The sequence below is a fragment of the Halichoeres trimaculatus genome, unplaced genomic scaffold (genome assembly GCF_033239565.1).
Source record: "Halichoeres trimaculatus isolate MK-OKI-2021-1 unplaced genomic scaffold, fHalTri1.1 fHalTri1_scaffold_13, whole genome shotgun sequence".
Taxonomy (NCBI): Eukaryota; Metazoa; Chordata; class Actinopteri; order Labriformes; family Labridae; genus Halichoeres; species Halichoeres trimaculatus.
The window spans coordinates 2,617,299-2,641,462 of NW_027437191.1; the positions used below are offsets into that span (position 1 = coordinate 2,617,299).

At 40.6% G+C, this 24,164-nt stretch overlaps 1 protein-coding gene across 3 annotated transcripts in view; it reads right to left on the bottom strand.

The window, feature by feature from the left end:
- Positions 1-20,644, bottom strand: part of fam49a (family with sequence similarity 49 member A) — a 70,846-nt gene extending 50,202 nt beyond the window's left edge. For all 3 annotated transcript variants that reach the window (XM_074684896.1, XM_074684897.1, XM_074684895.1), the window contains exon 1: positions 20,490-20,644. The gene's annotated coding sequence lies outside the window, so the exon portion shown is untranslated. The remainder of the gene's footprint in view (positions 1-20,489) is intronic.
- Positions 20,645-24,164: the final 3,520 nt, after the last annotated feature.

A 24,164-nucleotide genomic window follows, 5' to 3' on the forward strand; every position in this document is an offset into this window, starting at 1 on the left:
TTATAATCTAGATTGGAAAAAAAGAGACTGGTTTTCTCGAGCAAAGGGCAAAATATTTTCTTTGACTATCTAGTAGCGTGATGTACATTTTTCAGGGAAATATGGCTCATGGTAGAGTCCATAGACATCATCATCATCATTCAACTTTTCCACATGGTCTGGAGTAAAAGAAGTAAACTACTAGGGGTGTAACGGTACATGTTTCTGTGCCGAACCACTCCATAAGATTGTTTGGTTTGGTACAGTGCTGTATTCGAACGAGTACAGTAAGTTTACGTTAGCCGCTGCACATGGCTCATTAATATTCATGTGAGTACTCGTCTATGATTGGCTGAGCAGGGAAGGGGTTTTAATATTCATGAGGAAAGTGGTCTGTGATTCGTGCTTTGCGATCATGTGCATATCATGTGGACGTGACGTCTCACGGTGAGCCAATCAGAAGATGAATATCAAAGAGCTTCTGTAGCCACAGGAGCTTGTGTCTGAATTGTGCATCATGGCTGCTGCTAACGACCAACCGGAGCTTGAAGAGCCTCCCCCCTCGCTGTGTAATGGCAAGTTTTTGGTTTAATAAACATGCTAAACAAGCAAATGGTTTTGCGTTGTTCCATACCGTACCGAAAATGTACCGAACCGTGACCCTAAAACCAAGGTACGTACCGCACTGTGATTTTTGTGTACCGTTACACCCCTATAAACTACCAATCACAAAAATTGGAAATATCATAGAATTGCAATTTAAATTGATTCCGCACCTAAAAAAAAACGTAAAAGTATCGAATCGGGAGAAATCAGATGGTCCCAGCTCAACTAAATATTACCACTAGGGATGTATGATATTATCGGCACAATATCGGTATTGGCTGATAAAAGCTTAAAAACACGTTTATCGGTATCAGCAGATATGAAAATTTCTGCCGATAGACACAGCCGACAAGGTGCTATTCAGTTAGGATTATTATTATTTTCCATCTGAAAAATAAGCTTCTTAAATAAAATGTAGCACTTCATTTATTTGCACTGCAGAGCTCTATGTCTGTCACCAGGTTGTTACAGTAGCTCTAAAATAATCAAATGCAACTTGGTTATGTTTGAAAATGCATTGTACATTTAAAGTTCATGTGATCTAAAGAAATTATTTTTCTGTATTTCAATACTGAATGTCCTGAGTTTGAAAAAATAATACATTTCTTATTTATGGTAAAATCAAATATTATTTGTCTTGTTTTATGTGTGTTTCTTAAACAAATAAGACCGTCACAATAAGAGTAACATATCAATTCCGGTACAGGATAGACTTAGCTTTCTTTACAGTAAAAACAAACAAACTTGTGATTATTGGTATCGATATCGGCCAAAAGGGGTTCCAATATATCGGCATATCGAATATCAGCAAAAATCCAATATCGTGGATCCCTAATTACCACTAATAATGGCAGAATAGATAGACCATAACAAACAGAATGAACAGAGGATGTTTGGGAGTAAAACAACAACACGGCATGCTGGGTGGCATATGGTCAAGATCTACTGAAGTAAATCCAATCAACCAAAAGCTCTTAAAGACACAAACCACATACCAAAGTGATAGCACACTCCAGCCCATGAGTGCACAAATAGGAGTCTGGCCTCGGTGCTCTGCATCCATTTTTAAAATGCTTGTGCTGTTTTGAGTGGCCAGAAAAACAGGCCTTCAAACTGGGTTAGGGGAGCTCCTGTCTCCCTCAGGCTTCCTTCGCTGAGGCAAATGTGACAGCAGGGCGTTGTTGGGGAGGGGGGTGAGCTCAGCTTGAGGGGAGGTTGGCTGAGTTTTGCCCTAATATGGACACAGGCCGGGGGGAGCGGGGTGCTGCCCGGAGGCAGGGGAAGGGTGGGCTGGGTGGAGAAGGGGAAACCTGCCCAGCACCACCACAATGGCAGCCTTGCTTCACTCTGCTGCCGCGCTGACTCTCTTTATCCCTCCTCTTACAGTCTACTCAACATACCAGCGCAGGGTTCACTGTGTGCTCCACTGACTGGGCACGCTCAGTGAACAACCCTTCAGACTCATTCATGAAGCAGAGTTCATCTCTAAGAGCTGAGCTCCCTCCCCTTCAGAAACCATCCATCACATATCAAACAAGAACAGGCAGCGACGCTGAGTCTGCTCCTCTGCAGCGTGGCCGCACTCTGTGGAGCAGCGGGCTCTGTGTGCTGCGTGCTTCCCTCAGCTGGGCCTGCTGATTCATTTTACACTTGCTCATTACAAACATAGCACTATCCCTCCACCACATCTGGCCTCTGATGTAGACAGAGAGGGGGACACTGGGCATGGCAACACAGACAAGCCCTCTCAGTGGTCTTGGTTTTTTGTTCACAGCCCTGAGGAGAGGGGGCCAGTTTGTGGACATAGTAAACAACTCAGAGGCCTCTATCAGCGCTGAGGCAGAGAAAGTGGGAAACACGAAGATATACTGCTGCGGCAGATATGAGTGTATGAAGAGAACAATGGAAGGAAGAGGAGAAATCAGGGCAGAAAGCAAGTAGGACAGGGAAGGAGGGTGTTTGGTATTTACAGAGGAGGAGGAGGAGGTAGAGGGGCTGGTTGTTGCTGCTGCACAGACTGGGACTCCAGGCACAGAAATTCCTCCTACATCTCTGCTCAATGCCGCTTCTGTTCGTCAAGCCCTGCATGGCCGCAGCACTGCAGATACAAAGGAACCATGTCTGTGTGTGACTGACTCTTATGTGAAACTAATATTACAAAGTGTGTGTGTGTGTGTGTGTGTGTGTATGTGTGTGTGAGAGAGAGAGCGCTTTAAAGGATCTTCTCAGCTGCAAACTCTTCCACCCAGGGCGAGCACCCACGCCAGGCGACCAGAGGCCAAAGGCAACAACATGATCCACAGAGCTACACCATGACAGCCCAGCAGCTGCCTCAGACCAACACATCTGCACTCACCAAATGTCTTTACACTGTTCTCCTGTCATATTTATTCAACTTCACCCTTCACCGATGCTAAAAGAGGACTGTGTAATTCTTGGAGCTAAGCAGCGTATGTCCTGCCTTTCCTTTTCTTAGAAGCTCAAGGAATTGTCTGACAATTTGGGCAATAAGCTTATTGGCTTTGTTGCTCCGAGCTGGATAAGAAGACCAAGCAACTCAAATCTATCTGTTAATTATAAAGCTGCAGCCAGCTGCTAGTTAGCCTGGTTAAGTAGTGATCTCTAGTACAAAGAAACAAAGCCAACACAGCAGATCTTCTTAACTCCATCAGTTACACTAATCTGGTGAGCTGTCAGTGGTGGTTGTTTGCTTTGGCACAGCCCTCAGCTTCCCTTCAGCATCTCTATGAAGATAGATGCTGTGTAACTTCCTCCTCTGTTATGAGCATTCACACCTCATGATAGTGATATTTATAAAAGCTGCCGGAGGATTCACATCCTTTCTGCTCCACTACCCAAAAACACACTTCTAACTTTCCACCAAAGACTCCTCAGTTTAGAACTTACAGTCTTGACATGGTTAGAAAGAGTTTTGGAAGTTTCAATGAATCTCTGATCCTCTTCACACAGCACTGGAGGCTCTTTTGTCGACAGAGTTGTCAATAGGGGCGTGCCATATCATATCATCTATGATTATACTGGTATAATCTTTTACGGATATAAAATTGTCATTCCGCAATATTTACAGTGCAGAGTCGCAATGGCATATGATGCTCCCTGCTGTGTACAAAACAACAATGGCACAGAGCGAAAGTAGCACGGCAGCATCAACTTTGTCCTCAAATGAGGATTTAGTGCCTACACTCAAAAAAATCAACAGGGATGTTTGTTCAACCAACATAAGTAAAACATGTAGCTTCTACTAGATTACTTCATGTTAAGTGGTTAAATTAAATCATGTTGTTTTAGCATGATGTGTAAAATCGTTAAAACTACAACATCTCTTTATGTTAACTCAACATGATTGGTTCAAGTAGGAATCCCATCTGCAACACCTCTCCAGAGCAGGAGGTGGCAGTTAGGGCTGCACAATTATCGCAATCGCAATCGCAATCGCAATGTCAGCACACACAATTATGTAATCGCAAAAGAGGATATCGCAATCGCAATCGCAATGTCAGCACATGCAATTCAGATTTTTCTCCATGATAACCAAGCAAGCCTGTAGACTCATCATGACACAACTTTTTTTATTAAATCGCAAGCACAATTGCAATCGCAATATTGTCCACCTAATCGCAAATCGCACCTTTTCCCCAAATCGTGCAGCTCTAGTGGCAGTAATGTAAAATAGGCCCTATTCATCAGAGAGCAGAGCCAGATGATAACCTGGATAATGTGGGCATCATTTTGAAGGGTACAAGTTCCTGATGAGGTAACAATCCACTTGTTGTCACCAGGTGTTGTCTGGACATATCTATGTAAACCTTTGTTTGTTTAATTGGTACAAACTAATGAAGTAACTTTTGTTGTGACAGCTCATTGAAACCATGAGTGAGTCAGTGCTTTTGAGACCCTACTGTACAGAGAGACAGTACTTTACGGGTGTGGACCAGCTGTCTGTGCTCCCCGAGTGCAGATCTACGGTCTATGCTTGACTGGTGTGGACCTACAGTCTGTGCTCATTTGGTGTGGACTGGCTGTCTGTGCTAAACTGGCATGGCCTGGGGGTCTGTGCTCCATATGGCCCAGCCCATGTACCCAATGTTTTTTACAGTATGTTTTATGTTAATAAGACAAAATGTGTTGACACGCTGTGCTTTGTTGGCCAAGTTTACACTGAAGTGTTTTATGATTTCACAGCCAGTCCATGCAGTGGTGCACAGGCAGCCATGTTGCTTTTAACCAAAGCAACGTACAACACAGATCAATGTACAGCAAGGTCTTATATCCACTGTGTAGCCTCCTCACTCATGGTTCAAACGTCTTACCTTAGAGGATATGTCGAAACAACCTTTCAAATCAAGTTGGACCAACACATTGCAAAACAAGTAATACTAACACCAGTACTTTATGTTGACACAACATATTTACAAATAGTAGGTTTAACAAGTTGAGATCTTGCTAAATGAAAGAAATTTAGTTAGGTGGAAATTCTTTCCATAATTGAATTACGTTCATTCAACAAGATTTTTTTTTGAGTGTAAAAGAGGAACCCCCTTTAGTGATGTGGAGGTGGTTTGGCTGACCAAAGATCAGACATGCAGCAAAACACATTAAATGCAAAATGTGCAGGAGAACTATTACTGCGAAGGGTGGCAACACCACAAACATATTCCACCACCTAAAACTGAAACACACGGTCGAATACAACCAGATTATGACGCCACACAAGGAGGACACAAAAGCTACGCTACCACAGGTGGAATTTTTTGCCTCCACGACAGACATGTGGTCGAGCCAACCGTCTGAACCCTGTATCAGCACTACCCCTAATTCACACATAAAGCGTAAGCGCAGTGCAGCGCAGTTCTATAGATTTTGGGTACGTGCCAATTCATACTGGATGAATGGATGAAATTAATTAGTATGTTAATCTCACCTGGCCCTCCCAAAACTTCAGCACCTTCAGTCCATGCCTTCTCCTTTCTGTTGGTGTCCTTATAGAAAGAATGTGTTGTGTTGCACAGAATTATAAAGTTTTTCACCTGCAAGATTAGATTTCCTCTGGATCTGACCTACTTATTATGCTACCATTTCAAGCTTGTTTTTTTAGTAGTAAATGATTGGAAAAGTGGCCTCTGTATTGTGTGCAATAGAAATGCTGTTATTCAGAAGCAGTAACCACTAGATATGAGTTGTTCTTTTGTTTTGTTTTTTACCCCCCCCTCCCCCCATATTGTCATAAATATTATCATCACAAATTTCCTTAAAATATCGTGATATAATTTTGAGACAATATCGTGATATAATTTTGAGGCTATATTGCCCAGTTGTCAACCCCCTTTTATAGACCAATCAACAGTTGACGTCATCAAAACTATGCTGGGGCATTTTGGCTGCAGAAGCAGCATTTAGCTCCATTCATTCAGACAAGTTCTTGTTCTTTAAACTCTAAATGAAAGCTGTCAGTAGCATCAAAATGTCTGGTTGTTCTGTGGTCAGCTGTCAGAAACCATCCGTGGAGTCAACTTCTATCCAGTTCTGACCATTACAGAGCTACAGGTGTTTTGAAGCAAAGAGTGACCATGCTAACTGGAGACTTGGTCGGTTTACCGTCACCAGTTAACAAGGTCACAATTTACACTGAACCACCAGCGATGTCTGCATCTGTGTTACTAATTGTGTCTTCTTTATCCAACCTTAGGTAACCAGGTTTGATCACAAATAAATAATATTACCTGCTGATTTTCAAAATACAGTTTTTGTTTTATGTGTAAAATGAGAAAGTTGGTTTTGGGCTGAGGTTCTGACCAAAGATGGACTCACTAGACCAGTGTTACCCAATCCTGGTCCTGGAGACCCCTGCCCTGCATGTTTTAGATGTTACCCCACTCCAGCACACCTGATTCAAATGAATGGCTCGTTATCAGGCTCCAGCAGAGCTTGATGACGAGCTGATCATTTGAATCAGGTGTGTTGGAGTCGGAAACATAAAAAACATGCAGAGCAGGGGTCCCCAGGACCAGGACTGGGAAAAACTGAACTATACCATAGATTTTATGATCCAAGCAAAACTACAGTACTATTAAACTGTAAACCAGTGAGATTAGTATTCTTACAATACAAACGGTTAATATTCTGATAGATTTGGAGCAGCTCTCTGTCTGGACATAGTTTTCTGGATCCCTTATTAAAACCTGGGTCTCAGACTCAGTGGTTTGTAAGGTTGGGAAAAAAAACATTGATGTATCAGAATTTTTTGTTTGAAAGAAGTTGAGATGTCAGATCCCCTGAATAAATCATAAAAACTGACTCACATGTGATATTAATTTTTGGGGAAAATACGGCTCCTGATATATTCTGTAGACATCATCATAATTATTCAACTTTCTTAAAACGTCTGGAGTTCAAAAACTGAACTGAAAATCACAAAAATCAGAAATTTTGAAGAATCGCAATTTAAAGTGAATCTGCACCAAGAAATCCTAAAAGAATTGGATATCGTTTCAGCCCTGGTAGTCTATGTGTTCTTTTTGGTTTGGGAGGGTTTCTGGTTTATTGACCCATTTCATGTCTCACAGTCTGGTAAGTGTTCATGGATAATGCAGTCACAAACTCCTCTCTGGGGTAAACCCTGGATTTCTCCACTCACGTTGCTTCACAAACCACTCCACTGGACTTCAGTTGCAAATATGCATGCGCTGCCTTAACTGTTGACATACAGTAAATTGGTCTAAAGCATCCAATGATTAAAATGATGTTTGTATTCTCATCAGCATTACAGGAAAATCCCAGAAAAGCCAGAAAGAAAGGATTTCTATTCGGCGTAAACACCTCTGCAATGCTGTTCCAAACAACAGTCTTCCACATGAGACCGTTAACAGCTAAGACAGAGAGGCCCCTGGGTAATTTCTGAGAGAAAACCTGTACCAATCCATTTGGGAAACAGGGGTGTTCCTTTGACAACAAACCTATTTATGACTCTGGATCCTTGCTGACGCTCGGGATCAGTGCTAATCACAGCACAATGGACTAGAAGACGATACTTGACCTTTTCAGAGCGCGAGTTTAGTCTCTGTCATCAGACACGTCTCCAGGCTTGACTGAGGACAAGACCAAGTGCACACACTTGGTTAGTCATGCAACATATCTAGGCCAATTTCTCTCCTCCTCACACCGTCCTCACTTTGTTTCTCCAAGGCTGCATGCCATGGAAACTGTGTCCCTGCCTTGTAAGCTACCTGGCTATTGTTGGTCATTTTAAAGGGACACCAGTGACTTCTGTCTCTGGGCCTGGGGTCTTGTTGTATCATATTGGAGTCTCCTCCTCCCTCTGCTTACTATGTAGCTCAGAGTTCTGTTTAAGACTGTTTTTTCACATTCAGCTGTATTCAGATACACTGTGCTGCACCATTACTGTATTAGTTTGTCTTCAGTTTAATTTGTCGTCTTCCTTTGTGTTGTATTAGGTGAAGGTTCATTACTGCCACCTACAGGACTGGAGTGTAGATTACCTGGGCTGCAGGGCTGTATGCACCACATGTAAACAAGTCAGTAGCCACGTATACATGGACCCAAATATTCCACTTGCATTCGGTTTATTTGCCCAAACGGAAAGAATTTCACCTTTGTATACACCTCATTCCGAAAGAAAAGTGCCAGTCCAAATGGACATTTAATCGGTTTCACAGGGGTGGAATATTCCTTTCCCAAAACCGATTGAGGTATCATGTATTCACTCAAACGGAAAGTTGTCAGGGTACGTTCTTTCAGTGTATGCTCAGATATGACGTAAGACGCAACTAGAGACGTTCCTCAACTTTAGCACTGGAGGAAAGTTTGCTTTTGATCCAAACTTTGAAGAACTAAACATAATTTCAAGACTGGACAGACGGAGTATTGCAACACCATGATAAAAATTGTTGTCCTCCGTCTTTGATAAATCACGTGATGTTTACGTTTTTCTGTGCATGCCCCATTGAATATTCTGTTTAATTACAGCGGAGCATGTAGACCAGAGATTGGAATATTCCTCTCCATGTATACTAGTGTTTTCAGAAAAGTCATTCAGAAAGATTCCATTCAAAAAGACGAAAAAATCTTCATGTAACCGTGGCTAGTGTGGCAGAGGAGAAGCTGAGCTGGCAGGTGAGGGAAATAAGTAAACAAGCGAATAATGGCAGAGCCGAAGAAAGCGGTTCGTCCAAAAAATTCCAGAGTTTGGGAGTATTTCACGCTGAGTAAAAGCACATAGTGTGTTAATTGCAACATTTGCAAAAATGACCTTGCATGGCACAGCAGTACGACTGCAATGATCCAGAACAGAAACCCAAACATGTTGGACTCATCGATGACGAGCCGGGGAACAGCGAGGTAAGGAGCCACAAAATCCCTCATACACTCCTTTCATGTGTTGGGAAATGCATGGTATGTCTTTTAGGACTCGTTTGGTCTTTTTATCAAATCGTCACCCTGTTTGAAAACCACCAGGAGTTCATTAAACCAATGTTAGCATTAGCGTTAGCTGCTACAGACAGTGGTTGGGCAGAAGGGGTGTACTGTTTGACCAGCAGGTGAAAAGATGGAGGACACTCTTTTATTTATTTGCCTTTTTGGCCCACTAATGTTTCAATCTGATGATATATTTTCTGTTATTTTGCCCATACTGTTGGGCAACACATTTGTGTCATTTATTATACTTAATAAATTTAGTATGTGGTCAGCTTAAACTATGTTAAAATATGTTGTTTCTTTGTGCATATCTTTAAGCAAACAATAGTCATCAACTGAAGTAACAACACGACTTGAATTGTGAAATTTACTATTATGCATTCTCATCCTTTTTTCCCTCGATTAATTGTAAATATAATCGTCAGTGTAATTGATTACTAAAATAATCGTTAGTTGCAGCCTTAAAATAACACCAAACTCCTCTCTGTCATCATGCACCAAGGCGTGCAGCTGAGTGCCGTGTTGAACGGCAAGCAGGGGCGAGGGTAGGGGCAGAGTGCACATAAAAGCAAAAGTGAAACTTAAGAACATGTCCTGTTAGTTTCATGTTGTGGAGAGCTGGGAGAGAATCAGGCAGGGATCACTCGGGCAGCTTAGCAAACCTAAATACTTCAGAAAACATCCCCAAGAACCCTCAACCCCCAACAAGCGACTGGTGAGACGCACAAACACCTTTTTTCTCTCCTCTTCTAATACAAAAACACGCAGGACAGTTTTTCTGGGTGGGCGGACGTCCAAAAACATATATGTGACTGTTTGTACTTAATGGTTGCTATATAGTCATTTTATACATCTCATGTGCAACAACCCGTGATACATTGAGTATATTGGATATATCGCCCAATTCTACTTTGAATCAGCAAAAACCATCACAGGCCCAAGATACAGGGTTCAGGGTCAGAGTTCAAGCCATTAATGTGGGGCCAAACCCCCCCTCCCACACACACACACACACACACACAGTAAGGTTTGACACACTCTGAGTTGTTGTTGCCCCATGCTCCCTTCTCACTGGAGTGTGGCTGCTGTCGGCATCCCTCACCTGTAGCTTTTCATTACCAGTGTGAGGATGTAGATCTCCAAACCTTTTGATCATCAGTCAGGGAGCAGCTGAACTAGTGCAGCCGAGGTCTGAACAGATCCATGTTTCTTTCAGGTTTTTGAATATTTAACTAACTGTGCTTTCACTTCACACACAGGGCAACAGCATCATGTCAGGGCCGTAAACAGGAAGCAGACTGCAAGTTATTTCACCTCAAAGTGTTATTCACACAGCTGAAGTGCACGGGGGCTCTACACCAACTTTTCACTGGTAGCACTGGTGCGACCAACTTGCTCAGTTGGTCGCACCAGTGCATGATTTCAAATAAATATTTTACTCTAAATATGAAGTTTGTCTGCAACAAGCACTGGTTGACAAAACAGGTTATTTCTTTGATGTAACTTTGAAAGAAGAAAACAAAAGTGCTTCTTAAATAAAGGCAAAGAATAACAACATGCATGTGTTAACATGTCAGGGATATTATAGCCAAAAAAGAAATAAAAAATATTTTTGTTGTAATGAAAAATAATAATGAGGCTTTCCATAAAACAATATCTTAAATTATGGATTTAAAAAAACTTACTGAAATAACCTGAAATGATGGATACACTCCCGAATATGAAGGAGTCGCCCATTTTGAAACCCTTTCTCCCACTGTTCTCCTGGCTTGCGATTTCCCCTGACCAGCCTCATCTTTCCCCACTACCCCTCTAACGTCAGCTAGCTGCTCAGCTACTGAAGCGTCATGAAGCTGGAGAAGACCGTCAGGAAAATGCTGAAGTGAGGAAGAATTATGGGTGATGCAGATGCCAACAGAGACTGAATATAGGGGGAATGTATGACCGGTGGAAAAAGCTGCAGAGGGATTTGGGACTTTGTTTTTTTTAAATGCAGGTAACTGTGCTACACTCATTGATAGGGCTGAACATTTAATCAAGTTTAAACCGACAATAGAATGCAATTTTCAAATCGCAATGGCTGAAATTTAAAAAAAAAAAAAAAATCATGTACACAGACCTGGAGGAAATAAAGCAACTTGTACTCCTTCTTTCTTCTTTCTGGCAAAAATGGATCTTTAATTTTTATGTTAATGTTTTATTGTTCATACCAAGCCTGTTGTTCTGCAGTGCCTGGTTTCTTTTTCTGATTTTATTGTAGGTAATCAATGATATATTACACGTCAACAAGACTTGAAGTTAAATCTAACAGCCAATATTCCACTGTGATTGTAATAGTTAAATAAAAATATGTTATTAGTATCTATTCATGCATCAATTCATCTCATTTCATCATAACTTCTGGGCCTGGCCTACGGGAAAGAATTGTTTATGTGTTGATAGTATTCTTTGTCATGTGGGTCATACTAAAGAATGATTCATTGCAGAAGATAAAAGTCCCCCCACAAATATCACATGCTAAATCGCATTCGCAATATTGGTCCAAAAAAAAAAAAAGAAACCCAATTAAATCATTTTCCAAAATCTTTCAGCCCTCCTCATTGATGAGAAGTTTATTCACGCTTTAGCTGGGTTTTTTTTAAGGTGTTGACATGACAGGTCATGAGTTAAACTCTTGCACTGGTTAAAAAGTTGACTCATCCTATGGTTAGCCCTGATCTCTCTATCTTACCTAAGCTCTAACCGAAGCTCTATTATAGCATCCTCTTCAATAGGGAGAGAGTTGAGTGTAGCGTGAATCTTATAGTAAGAGGGCTAACTCTAAAATAGTGAAACCCTTTTTGTCGTGAAGTTCTGTCTGTCTTCGGTATGTGATGTGCATATGCCCTGCGTGTATACGCGACAGCGCTCTCTCTTCAGAACAGGAGAGAGTGCAGGTGGAGGAGACTGACTGAACCAGAGAAACAGAGGGCGAACTCAAACCACAATGTCTTGTGCCTGTGATAGAGGAAGCATTAAGACATATGCACTCACATGAATGCAGCTAGATGAAATTTTTACTCGCACACGCTGAAAAGAAAGGTTGCATATGCTAAGCCCTGCTGCAGAGAGCTAGTTTAGCATACATGTAATCCAGTGAGAAACATGAGGCATCATTAGCTTCAGGTCCTTCTTTGTGCTGTAACAGAATTTCTGAGGCTTTCCAATTTTCCAGTATCCTTGAAAAAAAAAGATGCTTTGGGCATTTGCACATAAATAAACTGCCAAAGCAAAGAAGCCCCTGGTTGAAAGTGGTTTGCACAAAACTGTAAGGACAGATGGGAGCATTTCCAGTGAGTGTGCAGCTCAGTTCAGACAGTGAACACAGGAACCTCTCTGACAGCATAAAGCAGTTCACCTCACAATTTTAATAAAAGGCCTAAATGAAACTGTGGGAGAACATTCCAACCCCTCAAAGTCCAGCAACAATAACAACAGTAACGAACAGGGTGGTATTGCACTAACAATACAGTAAAAGCACGGCTGTAGTAACTGATGGTTAAATGTCATAGATTCATGATAACTGTGGGTGAAGTCTCTGCACGACAGCAGCCACTGAGAGCACAATAAGAGTGAGCAGCGAACAGACACACACACACACACACACACACACACACACACACACACACACACACACACACACACACACACACACACACAGAGCTGTTGTCCCTCTGACAGGATGTGAGTATAAAAAGTGAAACGTGAGCGGGAAGTGTGCAGGGTCATAAAGCAGTGCAGTTCCACACACACACACACACACACACACACACACACACACACACACACACACACACACACACACACACACACACACACACACACACACACACACACACACTCACTCACACACACACTCACTGGTTCCTACAGACAGACATATAGAGACAGACAGACAGCTAGTCTGGGGTGAAACAGGAACTCAGAGCGGGCGGTTTGATTTGCATGATGTTTCACTGGGATGTAGCCTGGGTCTGCACAGAGAGGAAAAATCACTAATTTCCTGAGAGGAATGAAAACAGGAGGGGATGGAGGATGGCAAACAAATGAAACTGTTGGAGACCTGTGACTGAAGGACGTTTCTGAATGATGAGCATACAGTGGTAAAACAGATTTATAAGATAAGATGGTTGTTATGAAGCAGCAGGAAAGTGTGCAGCCTTCTTCAGGGATTTCACTTTTTTCCCACTATGATGTGAAACTATGAAAATAAAAGTTTCATTTCAGACTTCATATTTTGCATTCTGTATACCATGCGGTGCATTTGTACTGTTCATGTTGAAAACTCAATTAAAACAAAAAAGTTTCATTATATGTTCCATGGTGAATGGTTTCTGATTTTGTCACCAGTCAATCAGAAGAAGCAGTGGTTTTGACACCCAGGATTGGCAAACAAACGTTACATAAAGCCCAATTAAAAATGAAAGCCCAAGACTGTGGGGACAATCTGTTGGGTGTTGATGCAGCGACATCTTTGAGCACTATCTACTAACCTGATCTTTCTCTTCATTTTATTGATAGACTCTCAGGTTTGAACAGACCACTGCAGCCTAGAGCCCCATTTCCACCAAGTGGTCCAGTAAGGCAGTGTTTCTTAACCCTGGTCCTGGGGACCCCCTGCCCTGCATGTTTTTTATGTTCCCAACTCCAACACACCTGATTCAAATGATCAGCTTGTCATCAAGCTCTGTTCGAGCCTGATAACGAGCCATTCATTTGAATCAGGTGTGCTGGAGTGGGGTAACATCTAAAACATGCAGGGCAGGGGGTCCCCAGGACCAGGATTGAGAAACACTGCAGTAAGGATCAGTTCAGTTTAATTAAATACAGCCACAACAAAAGTTGACTCAGCGGTTTCTGAGTTGGACAGTTATCCTACCTGACACAGAAAATTTGTGAAAGTAACTGAAACACAGTTTTCTTGATTAACTTAAACTATGATGAATAGCTGCATAGGGGTCTCACCTTGTCTTGGCCTTTTTGTTACTTACCAGCGTTTCCCCTAGGTTTACACCCTTGGGGGCGGTGATGTCTAACAAATGTATTTGAAATCTCTTATTTTGTTGCTGATAATTTCATTTCATTTTATAGATTATGAACAGAATAATATATAAATTTAACTATGTCAAGATCATTTGTGCGCTGATGATACAGTGTTTTATGTCTCAGCAAAGAACCCCCATCAAGCTTCAGAGATCTTAAGCAGGCAGATGGTTAGTGTTTCAGAATGGTTACAAAGGAACCACCTAACACTTAATTACAAAAAAACAGTATCAATGTGCTTTTCAATAAGAAAGAAAGTTCTAGATAAATTTCACATCACTATTGATGCGAAAGAAATAGATGTGGTAAATGACTTTAAATAGTTAGGAGTAACTTGCTATTCTCAACTTAAGTTCGATTTACTCTAGACTTATTAGGTCGTGTCTCTCCTTTAAGGCAGCTCATTTATATCTGCATACCATGGTCCTTTCACATTTGTCCTATTGCATCAGTGCCTGGGGGCAGGCCACAGACTCAACTACAAAACCTTTGTATTCACTTTATAAACAAGCTTTGAAAATCTTAGATCAGAAGCCACAAAAGTGGCAACACTGCAAAGTTATTGAGAAATACAATTTGTTGACCTTTTCTAACTTTATAAAAATATCTTTTCTGAAAGTTGTTTTCATGTGCCTAAATGGTCTGGCTCCACAAGTGATGTCCCAGAACTTTACAAAGACAGACAGCTGTAGGACAATAACAAGGAACAGAACACAACAAAACTGTAAAATCCAAAGATGCAGGACAACATTTGGGCAGTCATTGCTCTCAGTGCAAGGCATACACCTGTGGAATTCCTTACCATCTGAAATTAAATCTCAAACAGAACTTGAAAAGTTCAGTGCAGAAGTTAAACAGTGGTTTAAACAGCAGCAGAAATGTGAACACTAATTTCTTACAAGTAACTAACAGTAAACTATTTTAATAATCTTTGATGTTAAATGTAACCTGTGTTTTAGCTCGAATTCACTACAACTGTGTCTATTTATTTATTTATGGTATTTATTGACACTGTATTACTGGATTTGTATAATTGTATCTGTATTTTGTATAACTCATTGTAGGGCTGGGCGATTATGGTAAAGATAAGAATCCCAATTATTTTAAGTGATATTTAAATCACAATTAATATACACAATTATTCATTTATTCAAAAACTTCCGTACTGATTTAAACACAACTTTAAAGAACCAGCAAGTGGCACAGACAGTATTATCGATATACATAAGTCACACACACACTTGCTGTGGCTGCACATGGAACACAGAAGAGCTATGAAGCACAGGAACTTGCATACATCTACACTGTGTGGCATATTAATTGTTTTTCTTCGATTATATTGTTTTTATGATTGTCAGATGGCAAAATTGAAATCACAATTAAAATCCGATTAATTGTCCAGCCCTAACTCATTGTACTGTAAATCCTGACCAGGGACAAGGACTGCAAATTAGCTGAGGCTAGACGTCTTATATATGTTCACATTTTCCCATTGTGGCAATGTGGTATGTATCGTCCCTGTCAAATAAACAAATAAAATAAATAAAATAAAGTCCCCTTGGGGCATTTTAGCACATCCAAGCTTAAATCCCTCTTACCAAACAGTTCTCATTGGGTCACCTTATATTACTATATGTAAAATATAACATCTTAATGTGTTGCTGCACTTAATATAAAAACTTAAGTCTGGATTAATTACAGCTTTGTCACACTCCTCAGAATCATTGATATTGTAAGATAACTGTTAAAACTTTTTTTTCTACTACCACACACACAATCTGTTAGCTGCATTTGAGGCTCTAGATCAGGGGTCTCAAACTTGTGCCATGGAGGGCCAAGATGCTGCAGGTTTCCTTTCCAACCAGAAACTCCACCATCTGATTTCACTGATTAGTCCCTGCTCTCTGCTTGAAGGTGAGGTAATAAGTGAAATCAGCTGGTGGAGTTTCTGGTTGGAAAGGAAACCTGCAGCCTCTTGGCCCTCCATGGAACGAGTTTGAGATCCCTGCTCTAGAGCCAGTGAGGAGTCTGTAGTGTTTTCTGTTCCAGCCCAGATGGCAGCATCGGCCGAGTCAGCGGTGACTGGTGACTGGTGGTCTGCAGTAAACTGGATGATCGGTGGTTGACAACAGGATGGGAGCCAAGCACTTAAAGCCTGGAGCTGAGAAACTCTGGGATTTCAGTCTGCATTGTCTGAATAGAAATAGCATCCCTAACACACACAACAAGTGGTCAACCTGAATCAAGATTCAAAGAGAGGAATTTCATCCTTGCTAAACCTGTAACAACTTCCACCAATGGTCCAGTTGTACCTTCTGTTTGTGTTTTCTGGGTGTAGCAGAGCCTGGTAGCGCTGTGGGCTAACCTCAGTTGTCAATGCAAAGGATTATCACTTCACTATCATTAGCACTTCCCACTGCCTGTTTCGCTAAAACTCAACATTTGATATCTGCACAGACTCATCATCTACTGCTGGAAGAAAAGCTTATGTGGCTTCTGTTTTTTGCATGACAAAAATAACTTCAGATTCAGGATTAAACTATTTTAAGCAAAAAAAAAAAAAAAAAAATTAGTTTTGATTTAACTCACTGTTTTCTTCAGGTTTTTACTGCAGCTTTTTGTTCTAGTTATGGAGATTGTCATTTTTTTATTGACACTGAAATCATTATCAAGACTACTTAAAGATGCAAATCTGCAACACACCCACTGTCAATACTATGCTATTATTTAGGAGTTCAAGACCGAATTTTTAGATATTACCTGCAGCAGCAGGTACCAAAAGCATTCAGTTTTTCTCATGTTTGAGCAGCAATGAGACAACAACCCGCCTCAGCGAGACATACGACTGAAACAGAAAGTCACTGGACCACAAGAGTCAATAGCAGGTTCTGTAGGCTTCAACAGGAACCTCAAATGGGGGCTATGAAAACCGTTTTTAACCTGGTCCCCAGTAGACCTGTGTTTCAATCCCCATCTCTGCTCATGGCACACTGCCTTGCCTCAAAAGAAGAATTACATTAAGAGACAGTCTTTGCCAGCAGGCACTGGTGAACATGCAGTTTTTTCCTTCAGCAAATCAAAATGACTTGGCTTCTGTCACTTTTCGTATGCAACCAAAAAGTGACAGAAGTTTCAAACCACAGCGTGAGAAAATGCCACTGTTTAAAGGGTGTGTGATGCTGTATCCTGTTTTTTTCAACTGTTTTTTACTTTCAGAAACAGCAAGCAGTGAGAAAATGAAAACTACAACAGTTTCAAACTGCTCTACCCACGCTGATCGAGCAGAGTTCTGACAGCCGCTGCGTTCAGGCTCCACTAAACAGATTGGTAAAGTCTGACATGTGCTCCTCTTTAAAGCGCTGCATTTGCTGCACCACCTTGCATTAGCCCAGAATCTTGAACCCGTGAATGGTTCATCTCAAGGCAGACACGGCCCAACCCGTGAGCCTGTGAGCCACTAAATACATCACTAGATGTTCCAACAATCAGATATAAACTCCTGTTGCACAGCCTGCCCTGCATCTACTCATACCTGTAACTACTGACTTACACATGACTGCAAAGACTGCCCTGGTACTGGTCTGCTGGGTAGTACTGTTTTTCTGACGTTTAGAGGGAACCATGGGTGTTAGCACCTGTTGGCCTTAATAAGTTACTGTTTCCCTATTTTACTTAACTTCACTGATAGTGACACATGAAATGTCTTAATTACTTTAAAAACCTTTTAACTTTACTACCTCTTTAGTAGACATGCACCAATCAACCAGTGCCTATTTCCTTAATTTTTGGGGATCAGTGATCGGTGATTGGCCGATCCTACATATGAAACTGATCTTATTGCTTATTGCTTATTGCTTTTTGCTCTGAGACCTAAAACTAATGACACTTTATTGGTTGTTTAAGTTAGAACAAAAAGATTTTATTGTTTCACAGTTATAGGTCATTGATTTTCAATAAAATAAGATTGGGACATTGAAAGTATATGCTGTCAGTTATAAAACAATTAAATAATAAAAATCAGTATCGGCCCAAATCAATACCAGCAGGTCAGGCTTTTCAAAGATCAGTGATCGGCCAGAAAATTATGATTGGTGCACCCCTACTCTTTAGACCTTCAGAGGTTAGGGATGGGTACGGAATTAGGTACTTTTACAGGTACTGGTCGAATTCTGTCTGTAGTACCGAGTACTGATTCATGTAAAATCAAAAGGTACCACGTTAAGGTACCTAAACACATCCTTGTGACTGTTAGGAAGTGGAAGAGTAGACAATTTTCCATGCTGGACATGAACACAGCATTGCAAGGTTATATGCTGAAGAATGAATATGTTAAATTCAAAACATTGAGATTTTACCATAAAACAAATTAATATTTGTTATCACATTAATACACACAAATGTACCAAAATTTTGAACTGATGAGTACCAATACTGATTGTAAGGTACCGGGCATCTGTGCTGTATCATTTCATATGTGGAAGGTACCTATCCCTAACAGAGGTCCCCATTTTTTGACTGATCAGTGCATTCTCAGACGCTGATATAAAAAGGTTGATGAGATGCAACTTGCCTGCACTAACTCAGTGACCATAAGTTCTTCTCCATGTCTCCTCTCTATTCTTCATCTTCTGCATAACTACAGTATGATCAACAGCTACTCAACACTTATCAGCTCAAACTTCATCATAGAATGCTCTGATTCAATTGCACACAGAGCACAAGCAGACATGCTCTGTTTTCAACAAGGCAGGCAAATGTGGAGTGAATGAAGAGTTAAATCAGGCTATTGCAAACAGTATTCTGATTAAAAACAAGACTTGGGCTACTCATGTTTGTGAATCCCATGCTGCATCATGTGTGATGCTTTCTAAGTTTTACTGCTTCAAGCTATGACTTAGCATCTTCCTTTTAAGGTTATACAAAGTCCTGCATGGTGTAATGTGCCCACAGTGAGTAAAAGTGAACACAGAGGCACAAAACAGCCCTAGGCTATTCAAAAAAACATGCAAAGCATTTCAACTTCTTCCAGGAGAGATCAGGTTCAGCCACAACAGCCATTGTCCTGCATGGTTTCAGTCACACAGTTCTTCATGCATTCCATTAATGCTGCAATTACTGCCTGGCATTCCTGCTGAAACAAAACACGTCAGCACACTGAAGCATGCACACTGTGGCTGAGGAGCACAGCTGTTGCTGTATGTTTTCTCTTCACAAAAGAGCGCCATTTCAGTGCAGAGAGAGCCAAAGGGAAACGCATTAATCACAGAAGAGTTAACAGCTGGTTTCTTCTGCTCTTCCCTCATTTAATAAATCCAAACATTTTTTAAAAACAATGTTGATGATGATGAGTCACTTAGTTCCTTCAAAAAATATTTCAGAATTCATTTCTGAAATAATCAATACCAACTATGATAGCTCCCACCACACAATAACTGTTGCTTAATGTGCCAACACTTCCTTAAAGGACTGTAAGGACTGATATTACAGGTCTACATGAATCAATCGTCTGTTGCTGTCACTGGATCTTAATTAGTGTGAACTTGTGTGGGGAAAACAGAGTCTCACATCATGGGTAGCTGGTAGGAGAGAGGAGAAACAAACAGCTGTAGTTGACTGGTATTTATAATAACAGGAGACTGTCCGAAGCAAGGAGACGTTTAGCTCAGATAAGACAATGGGGCTTTTCTTCTGGTTGGAAAAGGCGGACACATTTACTCTCTAACCAAGTGAAGTAGTCATATTTTGCTCCCTCCTCCCCTGGTGTACACTGAGTACAGTGCATTGATGACAATTCGAGGTCAATCTTTCCCGATTAGAATTGAGGAGAAATGAGTTGGTGTATAGTGAGAACTGACATCCTAACTGAATCGTACAGCAGCTGACTGTCTTTTAACAGATTCCACTTTAAATAACCAGCTCATACAGTGAACCGGTGACAGGGGAAACTCAGATGTAGCTTGGCTTCAGTTCGGGTGGAACTTGAAGCTAAGTTTGCTGGCTAGCCGCAGCGCCTGTTAGCCGTCTGCATCGCTGTCAAAAGAAGCGTCTTGAGGGAAGGATACTTCCTCAACAAATCAGCGTCGGTCACTAAACAGGAACAGGTGGTGATACATAACAGTCTTATCACACTTGCAGAGCGCTTACGAGTAAAAAATAGCCAGTTTTAGCGCTCTAAGCTGGAAAATACTAAGTAGCCACTCAGCGGCTCCCCGGCATCTCTTCCCATGTGAGCTGATTTGACAGTCACTGATTTAACGGGATACACAATATTCCACGACACAATATGTAGCAGTAAAATCAGCAAAACGCCAACCAAACACGCACACACACATAAAACACATAAAAGTTGCTCTGGCTTGAAAACTCACCTGTACGTGTGGGGGTTGGTACTTTCCTGATGTTATAAACCGAAGTCTTGCTCTAAGAAGTTCTTAAACCGACCTTGGCAGCTTTACTTCTCCCCGGCAGCAACAGACAACAACACGCTTCGCACTATCCCCTCCCTCCGCTACCACACAAACCATAGCGCTCAAACCCCGCCCATCCACGTTTCTGATTGGTCAATATTAAGGACAGTCCAGGATAAGCCAATGGAATTTGTTTTTGTTTTTTCCTCTTGATGCAACAGACGTTTTCTCTCTGGCCTCAGCATTTTCCGCAATTGTATACGAATATTAGGAAAATGTAAGGCCCACAGGATCTGCTTTCTCTTTAATCTATTCTTGAAACACACGTACGTGTGATGTTTCTTCAAATTGGTTGTATTTCAAACTGTCATTCAAATTGTTTATTTTATGTAATTCATTTTGTCCGATGTCTGTGTTCTCTTACGTTTTCCGTCGGATTGTTAAATTGATGATTTCACTTTTATTCCTTTATAGGCTTATTCTGTGTTTGGGTAGTTATTTTGCTTTTATAGTCTAGCACTTTGTAAACAGTGAATTTAAAGTTATTAGTATTATGCGGGGTGCAACTATTTGTTTCAGTCAGGTAAGGTACCCATTGTCACTTGTGCAGTTAAGCTATTTATGTTGAGTATACTTTTCCAGGTACGTTTATGTTAGCAAATTTGAACTATCTTATTGTAAAATCCCTGCCTGTGAGAAATACATAAAATATGTTTAGATCTAAACATGTTTTACATGTCTCGAGACATGTAAAGCCTTAATGTATGAGGTCCCTATAATCAAACCATCACAATTTCTTTTAGCACAAAGCTGCATGTAGCTCAGCTGTGATGCTTTTTGGTATGTTGCCAAACCAAGTGTTGACTGGAGCTTTGAGTCTGTAGCTGTAGCTGGAGAAAGGTTTAGAGCTTTTTATTGCCAGCAGTCTGTCTGACGATATGTTCAGGGTTAACACACCTCCACATGACCATAAAGCAAGGTCAGGGTAGACCATAGGGGTCAGAGTACACCCACGTCTTCCACAACTGCTAGTTGTCATGGAGCTAAGTTTTTTCTTCTGTGACTATACTCGCACCCCCACACATAAAACAACCTGTCAGCATGTGTGTTTACTACCCTGACCACTTATCACAGTATGTGCTATAACCATTCACTGAGGTGTTATATCATGTGTGTTGTATAACTGTGACACATCTGTAAAATTGGAAATGGGTCAGTGAAAGCCAACAATGAAACTGTCACTGCATGTGTCACTGTCAAAGCTATTAGGGAAATATAAATATCATAGGATAGACATCAGAAGAGGGAGACACCCTTCACTGAGGACAATTACTAAACTAAAAAACCTTTAAATCACAACAGAAATTTTCACGATCCAGTTTATTGGACAGGTCAAGATTACTTCATAAGATTCATCAATGCTTAAAATTAACTTAAAGTTTGTATTCTCACTGTAAGAGCTGTGAGCAGTCTGCCTCTGAGCTCCTCCAGTCCTGTCAGACTGAAACCTTCGACCTAATACCTGTCCTTCAGGTCATAGTGGTCAAAAAATATAGTGAAATAGAATAGAATAGAATAGAATGTTCTTAACATATTAATGGTCAGAAAGTGTCAAATTGTGTGAACTGGTCCAATAGTGACACCTGCTGGATATTGCTTGTTGTCACAAGTATTGCTGTTTAAAAAATATTTTCAGAATGATTGAACAGGGGACTTCAACGTTTTTCAGACCAAGGACCCACTTACTGATAGAGAAATGGAGTAGGAACCACAAACTGTATATCAATATTCTATACTAAAATGTGTTTTATACGAAACCAGGATAAGAGCCATGTATAAATGTACGTTGTTACTGTGCATTTAGTACCAGCTATCCAGAAGATACACAGGATCATGTATTTATGTACTAATACTTTCCAATATTTGAAAGTTACTGTGAACAAGGAGTAACAAACATTATAAAATGTGAAAACTAACTTTATAGTTGATCACACAGAGAGAGGGAGAGAGAGAGAGAGGGAGAGAGAGAGGGAGAGAGAGAGAGAGAGGGAATCAGGATGTTTTACATTTGTATATCAGAGAAAAAAAATCAACTTTATTTCAATCCAACGGAAAATATGAACAACTCTTCTTTTTAGCCTCAATGCTTTGATAATAGTTAGCGTCAACAGCATTCTTCTTCCTTACTTTTCTTTTCTGGAACTTCTCAGTAATGTTATTTGTTTTATTTATTTTTTGAACCAATACATATAGACTTTCCTCTGCTGCATTGTGGCCACAATGCTGACTGCATTTCTTTTTTTCTTTTTTTCTTTTTTGGAAAACATACTTTTTATAAACATAGAAAATAAAGCTAAATGAAGAAAAAACAAGTAACAGAGAGAGAGCATGCCTATTGCAAAAGTAGCCTTGATCACATTAAAACTTTATTTAATCAGTTTGTGGTGTGTGTGTGTGTGTGTGTGTGTGTGTGTGTGTGTGTGTGTGTGTGTGTGTGTGTGTGTGTGTGTGTGTGTGTGTGTGTGTGTGTGTGTGTGTGAAACTGCATTTTATACCTATCAGCACCTGGCTTAACTGGGAGCTGTACATTGATCACAGCCTAGATGAGCTAATGGTAACATTGACTATTCCATCTAAGATCATTTTGTTATATTTGTTATATTTGAACATTCAAAATCTTAAGTCACTCCTAGTTTATTTCTCTATATGTTTAAGAGCAGGGACAAGGCAGCTGGTCTTTTTAAAAACCAGCAGCCTCCAGGGCCCAAAGAAAACCACATCCAACAAGAACTGTGTAAAAAAAACACAGGATAAGATAAGAAACAGCCCTCCCAAGTAATCCCTAAGGAAATTGTGTCATCAGTAGGTAAGGTTTTAGAATAAATATTTATTTTCCGCCTTTCTTTTTTGAATAATCTCTTGCACTCTGGTTCTGTTATATTGCTGAGACATTGTTGAGTTACATCTGGCTTTAGCCCTGGTTCTCCTGATCTCATAGAAGTGTAGAAGTTCGTATTGCAGTGAAAAATGAGTCTACAGTGAGTAAAAATGTGACAAAAGCAAAAACCGGCCCCAAATTCAAATCAGCTTATCCTAGGTGAAGGAATATGTAGATTTTGTAAAGATAGAACCACACAACTTTTTTTCTGTGTTCCTTATGCCTCAGGGTACCTAAAAGTGTGTTGTAGATCTTTCCAGCTAGAGGGCGCTGCAAACTTGAATGATTTTTTTGCCAGGTTCAATCCTAAACCTGGGAACTGACAGTAAAATAAGATCCTGTAATCAAAGGTAGTGAGTTCTTGTTTTTGTCTCTACAATACAGGTGAGGACATAAGGAGGATGCAGACATATGATACACCTATAAATGATAAGATACCAGTGTTTTAGTCTGCATGACGCCAGTGAAGGCCACCCTATTACAGAATAGAGCCAATGGCTGTATCTCAGTGTTCCTCCTAAACCCTGAGCCCTGAGCCCTTACGGACTGAATTACAGTTCTTTAGTTTTTGCTTTGGTTCATTTCTCAGATCTGAATTGAAATTCTCTAAACTCCTTGTTCAAGCTTCACATCATTATGTCACTTGTACACATCAAAAATCAGTTTCTCATTTCTTTGAACAACTTGCAGATTGTTTG